The sequence below is a fragment of the Arachis hypogaea genome, chromosome 10 (assembly GCF_003086295.3).
Source record: "Arachis hypogaea cultivar Tifrunner chromosome 10, arahy.Tifrunner.gnm2.J5K5, whole genome shotgun sequence".
Taxonomy (NCBI): domain Eukaryota; kingdom Viridiplantae; phylum Streptophyta; class Magnoliopsida; order Fabales; family Fabaceae; genus Arachis; species Arachis hypogaea.
Genome location: NC_092045.1, coordinates 16,027,834 through 16,036,263, shown reverse-complemented (window position 1 = coordinate 16,036,263; position 8,430 = coordinate 16,027,834).

Here is an 8,430-nt window from a genome sequence, read left to right as displayed (position 1 = left end):
AAAATAAGCCAAAGAGTCCTAAATAGGTGTCACAGAAGTTTACAAGCTTATTGGAAAGGTGAAACAGGTAAAAACAAGATTTTAGTTCAAAAACAGGGTATGTGCGTACGCACAAGGGTATGCGTGTGCACATCCAGGAAAGTTTTCAAATGTGTGCGTACGCATAGAGGTGTGCGTACGCACAGGTAGTAAAATTTTAACTCTGTTCATCCGCACAAGACGTGCGAACGCCCTCCACAGTGCACCTTTCAACGTGTGCGTTCACACAGGTTACAAAACTTTGTTGGTTGTGTGCGCACACAGGTCATGCTAGCATTCTCAACAGCATGCGCACACAAACAAAAAATCACAAATTTTGCAGCAGTCACATAATTTAGATTTCAACACCAAACTTTCAACAATCATATCTTTTCTACAAAATTCATATTTCTACAAAATTGATAGCATTTTAAAGCTCTTTAAATTATCTTTATTTTGATATAAAAATCATTCAAGTTCAAAAAGCACAGCTCAACATATGATCTGTCAAAGTTCACCAAAAATCCATTTTTACCAAGTTTTACAAGGTTCTCTATTTTTCCAAAACTCAAAACCAAACCAAACATTTACAACCATAATTCATAACCAAAACAATACCACACATTTACCATTATTCCTCAATCATATCCCAAACATCTCCACACCTAATCACTCATTCTCTTCCAACGTTTCCCACCACAAATTCAACACACCAAAATTCCAATCCTATACTTCATGTACCTTATCAATCAAACACACATCACCACCAAAGTACCCAAATCCATTCCATTCCTCAATTCATTCCATAACCTCAATTACAATAACATTATTCCATATACAAGACATATACACAATTATTATCATTTATCGTCAAATCATATAATCATCATCATTATTATTCCAATTCCTTCCACACAACACCATTACAACATCTATCGATTCCCATCAACAACACCAATCATCAATTTTCTCATCAACATCATAATCAAACTCTAACATACACAACTCATAAAATCTTTATCACAATTCACATGCCATATACATAATCCAATCCACCATTTATTTATAATTCGATAATATCATAAAGACAACTAGCCTAAGTGTCTAGAAACATTACATATTACATAAAGAAAACCAAAATCATACCTTGACCAATTCCCAATATAGGCAAACACCAAAAGCTTGGCTCCAAGAAGCTTCCATTAAGCTCCAAACTCCAAAGCCAAACCAAAAGCCACAACTAACTCCAAAAACAAGCTTCATACATACAACATAACCATTCATCAACAACTAAAGTTCACACTATACTAAACCACAAGGATATAAAAGTTTATTACCTTATCCAACGGTGATTGGGACAAGGCCCGATAATTATCCGTTACTAGAGATCACCTAAACAAGCAAAATCACAAAATCTACTCAAAAACTCTAACAAAAAATACAGAAAATTAGGGCAGAAAACTGGAGTGCGAGTTGAGAAATCTTACCAAATTTTCTTAGATAGAAATGAAGAGCTCGATGAGAGCTTCGCGTGGCCACAAATAGCTCATCAAGCGGAGTTCCATAGCTCAAGTTATGTCTCCCAGAAGATGGAGGTGAATAGCGAAACCCCTCTCCTCTCTTCTCTCTTCTCATCAGTGCCTCCCCTCCCTTAATTAGGTTAAAATGAGCTGAAAGCTCCTTAAAGGATGCATATATATGTTGGTCTTGGGCTCAACTTGGGCCTGATCCAACCCGTTAGCGTTTAGGTTCGTTTGGCCCACTTTGGGCCAAAACCTTTAAGATTAGCGTCCGGTTTTTTATTCTAAATTATTTTTATCTTTTCAAAATAATAAACCAATTTTTCAAAATCTTATTTTCCAAAATATGCAGTACTGGATAGACTAGAGACGGTACTGCCAGCTTAAGCGCCAGTACGCATTTTTACAAAAATTTTTCGAAAAGGATACATTTTCCAACTCAGAAAAATTCATTAAAGTCAAATTTCACCTTTAGATTTTCAAATTAAAACTTCTAAATTTTGAATCTACTCCAGCACTTAAAATTATTATTTTCACTAAAGCGATTAAGCCGGTTCTTACAATCGAAGCAATGTAGAGGCCAATAATTGAGGCAATTGAAGATGGTTATCACACTATTATTGTTGTGGCAGAAACAATTATATTTGATTTCCTTGTATGTGGAGCACGTGAAGGAATTTTGATTGGTTGAAAATGGCTATAAATAGACATATCTTGGAAGGAATAGAAGTTCAAATTTATTCTCAGAAAAATATCTTGCAATATCACATCTCCAGAGACTTTCTGATCTTATTCAGAGTTCATTTTTTCTGTAGGATTCCTTCCATAGTCTGCGCTTTCATTTTAATTTCCCTTGCAAATTTTCTTTTTAGCAATTTATTTCCTCTACAAAGTCTTTTTTTTATTTCAATGTATTCAAATTTTAAAGTCCTTTGATCATATCAAAGACGATTTATTGCTTTCTATAAATTTAGTCATTTACTTTATTTCTCTTGCATCTTTTCTATTCCAAACTTTGTAGCTTTTGTCTTTCTTTTTTACGTTCTTTCTTTTCATCACTAGTCCAACAAGAATTTTTGATGCACAATGCAAAACTGAAATCCTTAAAGAGGAGTAGGTTTCACTCCCAGATTATTAGATACCGAATCAACCCAGATTTACTAAAAATCTGCATAACAGCAATACAAAATGTCGGCGACGTTTTTCGTTTTTGCTTAATGGTGTCGTCGTGTTCCAGGCTCCTACAGCTGCCAATCATAACGGCATAATACATGCCTCAACAATAATTTTAGTGAGATATACCACTAGCAGTCCAACATTAAAAAAAGTTTTTGATTTGCTTTTATTAATAAAAACTAATTTTTTTAATACAATACGGTGCTCACGAATTGTATTTAGTATAGCTATAAAAATCAGATCGGACCGGTCGGTTCGATCGAAAAGCCAGTGTCAAAACTGTTTAAGGACAAAAATTGATAAGAAACAGTCAAAGCCGGTGAAAACTGACCACTTGAGAAAAAATTTTAAAATTGACAAAGATATGATTTGAATTTCGATTTTTTTTTGTTACTGCATACTCTCCTTGTCACTAAGCTATATTATTCCTTATTATTTTATATACTAATATTAATTATATAATAAAAACGCACAATAAATTTTTTAGATATTATTTTAATTTTATACTCACTTATATTTAAATTAATTATATTTTTTATTATTCACAATTATTAATATAAATTTTTTTAAACATGTATAAATAAAAAATATTAAATATTTTTATTAATTACAATATAATTATTTTTTGTGATTATATGATATTTATTAATATTTCAATAAATACATATATAGTATATAACAATATAATAAATATAAACTAATTAGTTAGTTATTAAAATAAAAAAATAGTTACTTTAATATAAAAATAAAATTAAAAAATTTTTATTATGTAAAAAATATTAAAATTTTATATATTTATTAATAATAATCAAATTATAACTTGTTGATTATAATTCGTTAAAATTTGATTGTTTTTAAATATTAGTGAAGATATGTATTTTAAATTTTAAATTTTAATTTTTAATTTTTAATTTTTTTTTATTTATTTAGAATCGATTCTACCAGTTCAACCAATAATTTATCGGTTGAACCAATAAACTAATAAATTAATAACTTAACTATTTCGATTACTAATTCAGTTCTATAACTATGCTATTTAGTTAAATAAAAAATTAGCTTTTTTACAATACGACATTATTGTTTTGTCTTTTTCAAAAGTTAAAATTGTAATAAATCACAATTCAGCATTAACGAATTGTATTTATCTCTTCACATAAGTATAAAACACAAAAATCATCAAATATTTTAAAAAACACTAAAATTTACTTAGATAAGTAATATTTTCTTATTGTAATCTATATTTAAAAAATCCCACTTACGTGTAAAGCCACAGCACTTTTGGTGCTCATGCATTAATTAATTAGATTAGATTGGATGATGGATAACGGTTAGGCTTCGATCCTCAAAATTATGAACCATTTTAAATCACTTTTCTAGAATCATATACAGATCAACAATGCCATTCAGCTAAGAAGGGGGCAAAAGAAACCGCAAACCTTGACAATTGATTAATGATTATATTTCTTTAGAAAACAGGACAATCATTCCATGGCCCCCATTTAATTTTATTTTATAGAGTAAATATTTTTTGTCTTTGATCATTTATTCGAGTGACAGTGATTTTTTATAATTTAAAATTTTTTAATCGATTTTTTAATTATTTAAGTAATTGATCTGCTAATGTGTCAAGAATTGTTTAAATTAATTATTTAAATAATTGTAGATCAAACAAAAAATTTTAAATATAAAAAATTGTTTTGCTTCTTGTATAAATGATAAGAGATTAAAAGGAACATTTACTCTATGCTATACAAAGACAGTGGAAACATTAGATTTAGATCATTATCGCCAAAAGAGAAAAAATGCTAGGGATGATGGAACGGTTTACCGCAACCTGACTCGTGTACCAAAAGGGTTCACGTAATTGGACCAAAAGTGAAATCAAAAATATCAATGTGTTATGACGTAATTTTGCAAGTTTTGCTATCAACTTTGTCGTGTGAGTTGTGACATGTCTTTTTTTATTTAGAACATTTTGAATCTTGTGTTTCTTTGAGGTAATCCTCAATTTAGTTTAGAAGAGTAGTTATTTGATATTTAGTTTAGTTCCTTACTTTTATTTTCTTTTCTTATCATCAATTTAGTTAATGAAATATTATATATAGTCAGTGATTATATCAACAACTATATCGTATATTAACTTGTAGTCAATTTGGTATTTTTATCTCGCATCAGATATCATCTTGAGATGGAAAAAAAAAAAAAAGAAATAGTGAGACAGACATTCAAGTTATCTTTGTTATTTAATATTGGTGTTTATTTCGATATAACCATAAGTTTATACATACCAATACAATAAAAATATAGATAAATTAAAATACGTAAATTATACTTTTTATGTTAATAATTAATTTTTTTTAAATACATATCATATCAATGATTTTAACAAATTATCTTTATACTTTAATAAAATTAAAAATAAATTTTATTTAATTTTTACAAAAAACTTAAATATTTTTTTTATTGGATAAAAACAACCCTAATTCTTTAATTTAATCAAAATTCAATTAATCTTAGTTTTATAATTTTAAATTTGAATCAATTTAAAAATTAAAACCAAAATACATTTCATCATTCATATACACTAAAAAATTGTTTTGTTTATCATGAACCCTAATCTTATCTCTCCTACCCAGGGACGGACGTACGTGTTTCATTGTGGGAGCAAGCGCCCCACTATAATTTGAAATTTTTTTGAATAGTATATGATAATAATATTTATTTGCCTCCACTAAATTATTGAATTTGATCCCACAATAATATTTTATTTAATTTTTGGTACTTTGTAGCCAATTTAAAATTGTCATATTAGATGTCATTAAAATAATCAATTCACAATTTAAATGAAAATTGTATTTTTTTTCTTAGAAATCGACTCGAAAGAATATTATTTATCTTTTTTTAATATTAGTTTTAATTTTTTTCCGGTAACAACTATATAACATAAATGTATAGCATTATTCTATATAAAAAGAGAGATATTTTGATTATATTGTTAAAAAAAAGTTACTTATTTTTTTAAAATATGAAACCTAAATAATAAAATTTTAAATGATATGTTATTGTTTAAATTACTATTTTAGAGTTTTAATTTATAAATTAGATATTTTAAAAATTAAACATGTTATATGTACATAGAAAATAACCACATGTATATATATTAAATTAAAAAATACACATTAAAAATAAATTAAACAATATATATATTTATATACAAAGATATAATAATTAATGAATAATTTAATAATTGATTTTTATGTACACATAATATTTTTATTATAAAAATTATATATATATATATATATATATATATATATATATATATTCTTGCCCCCATTATCAAAATTTTCTAGATATCCGTCACTGCTCCTACTCTAAATATATCAAAAAAATTGTTCTTCTTCTTTGTATACCAATCTACTAATAAAGAGCAACTTCACCCCTAATCTCTACCGGACAGCAGTAGTCTATCCTCATCCTCACTCTCTCCCTTCCTCATCGGACTCTGTCATTGCCCTTCCTCCCCTGATCTCGACTTAGTCATTGATCAATTCAACGCTTCTTGTAGGTCCTACTCTTCTTCGCTTGTGCATCGATACTTCGCCTTCTGCTCCAACGATTCCCATGTCATTCTCTTTCCCTCTCTCATTTGATTCTTTAGTGTGCTTCCAATTCTAACTGAGCTTACTTGCCACCATGATCCAATGAGATTTTTAGTCTTTCCAAAGATTTAGCATCAAATGAAATGATTCTGATTTTATTTTTCTAAGCGTTAAAACATAAAATTGCCTTACTGTCTTAATATATTTAATTTTGAGGGATTGAATCCTGATGAATTGTTTAGTTTTAGAAATATTTTTATTATTGGTATCAATTCACCGTTTTGAGATGGTTGTGTTGAGAGAAATTTTGTTCTCTACAGTTCGTACTGGAGATCCTCTTACTGCATGGAGTGCCGCAGCCCGACTTCTCAGACACTACTATCCTCTTACTGCATGGAGTGTCTAAGAAGTCGGGCTGCGGCACTCCATGCAGTAAGAGGATCTCCATCACAAACTGTAAAGAGCAGAATTTCTCTCAACACAATCATCTAGAGGGTACTCCATTGAGACTCGAATAATGAAACTGCTAAATGGTGGTAAGTTTTTTCACTATCTCCATTTCTCTTTTGTGAATAATTAATGGTATGAATTACATTAAAAATGAATTATTTTATTAAGAAAAAACTCTTTAATCTATCAATGTTGTTTTGAGACTCTAATTTCAGCCAAAGCTTTCATGCTAGACTTTTGACCTTTAATAATTTATATGATGTACTTAAAATTCAAAACAAGATGCCAGGAAGGTTTAGGTAGTGCACACGTGATGTGTAAAAGTAAGAAAATTCAAATTTTAAATCAAAATGTATCTATTCAAGGCATGAGATGATCATATATCTTTTTAAAAAAGCAAGGCATGTGTAATTAGGTAGTTCAATATTCAAAAGAGATATGGTGCATAAATAGCTCAGTGTTGTAAACTCACATTTTTATGAGAATGATCTGATATTGAGAATCTACTTTGAACATGATACGCTTTTGTTGTCATTGCCAAAACTTGCATAGCATTAATTGCAGCCAATCGATTTTCTTGCTGAAGATATAACTGAGTAACCTGCCTAGAAAAGAAAGTAGCTTTTTTCTGGTATCCAAAATTACCATACAAACGAGCAATTTCAATATATAATACAAGTCTATCATTTGCATCAATTAAAGATTTAGCACCATCAGCAACAAAGGTCAACAACTCAACCACCTCCTTGGCCAACTCTCTCCTGCAGATTGAGAGAATACAGATCGCTGTTTTAGAAAGAATAAAATAGAAATACCTTGATTAAAGTAGTACCACACTACAAATTCCTCAAACAATTTCCAACACAAAACAAAAATACATTAATTTTAACTAATCAGATATAAATTTACGAAGTGCTAACAGAAATGTTGATCTAACTTCTGAAATTCAAAAGTCAAAAATCAAAATTTACAAAGACTTGAAAATTGTTGTGATAAGAATGCTTTATCACATCTTATGTGGATGTCCATTCTCAAGGATGATTGTATTTAATATAGTTTAAAAAAGTAAAGCCTTGCACATGTATAAATAGGAGCATATGCTGAGGCTCTTTACACACTACAAGCAATAAACAATTCTCTCTCTTCCTTACGTTGCAATACTTCTCTCTCTTTATATTTCTTTATTTTATATTTGTTACATCTTCCTTATTTATTTATTTAGTTATTTTATAACACGTTATCAGCACGAGACTCTAATCAAATTTTAGGAAGACTCCAAGTAACAAATTTTCGTTATGTTGAATCTCTCTCATCTTGAATTTAACGCTCTTTATATATTTGGAAATAATTATTTATCATGGATATAGATGTTAAAATCTATCTTGATTCAATGGATCTTGGAGATACCATTGAGGCTGAAAATAATACATCCCAAAAGGATATAGCCAAAGCCATAATTTTCCTTCGTCGTCATCTTGACTTATGATTGAAAAATGAATATCCCACATTAAAAGATCCTGCAGATCTGTGGAAAGACCTTGAAGAAAGGTACAATTATCAAATACTTTATTAAGCCCGATATGTTAGAAAAAAACTTTCTCGACCTTCCATACCTCGAATGTGCTCCTGCAGTAGCAATCGAGAAAAAGAATTTAAAAATATTC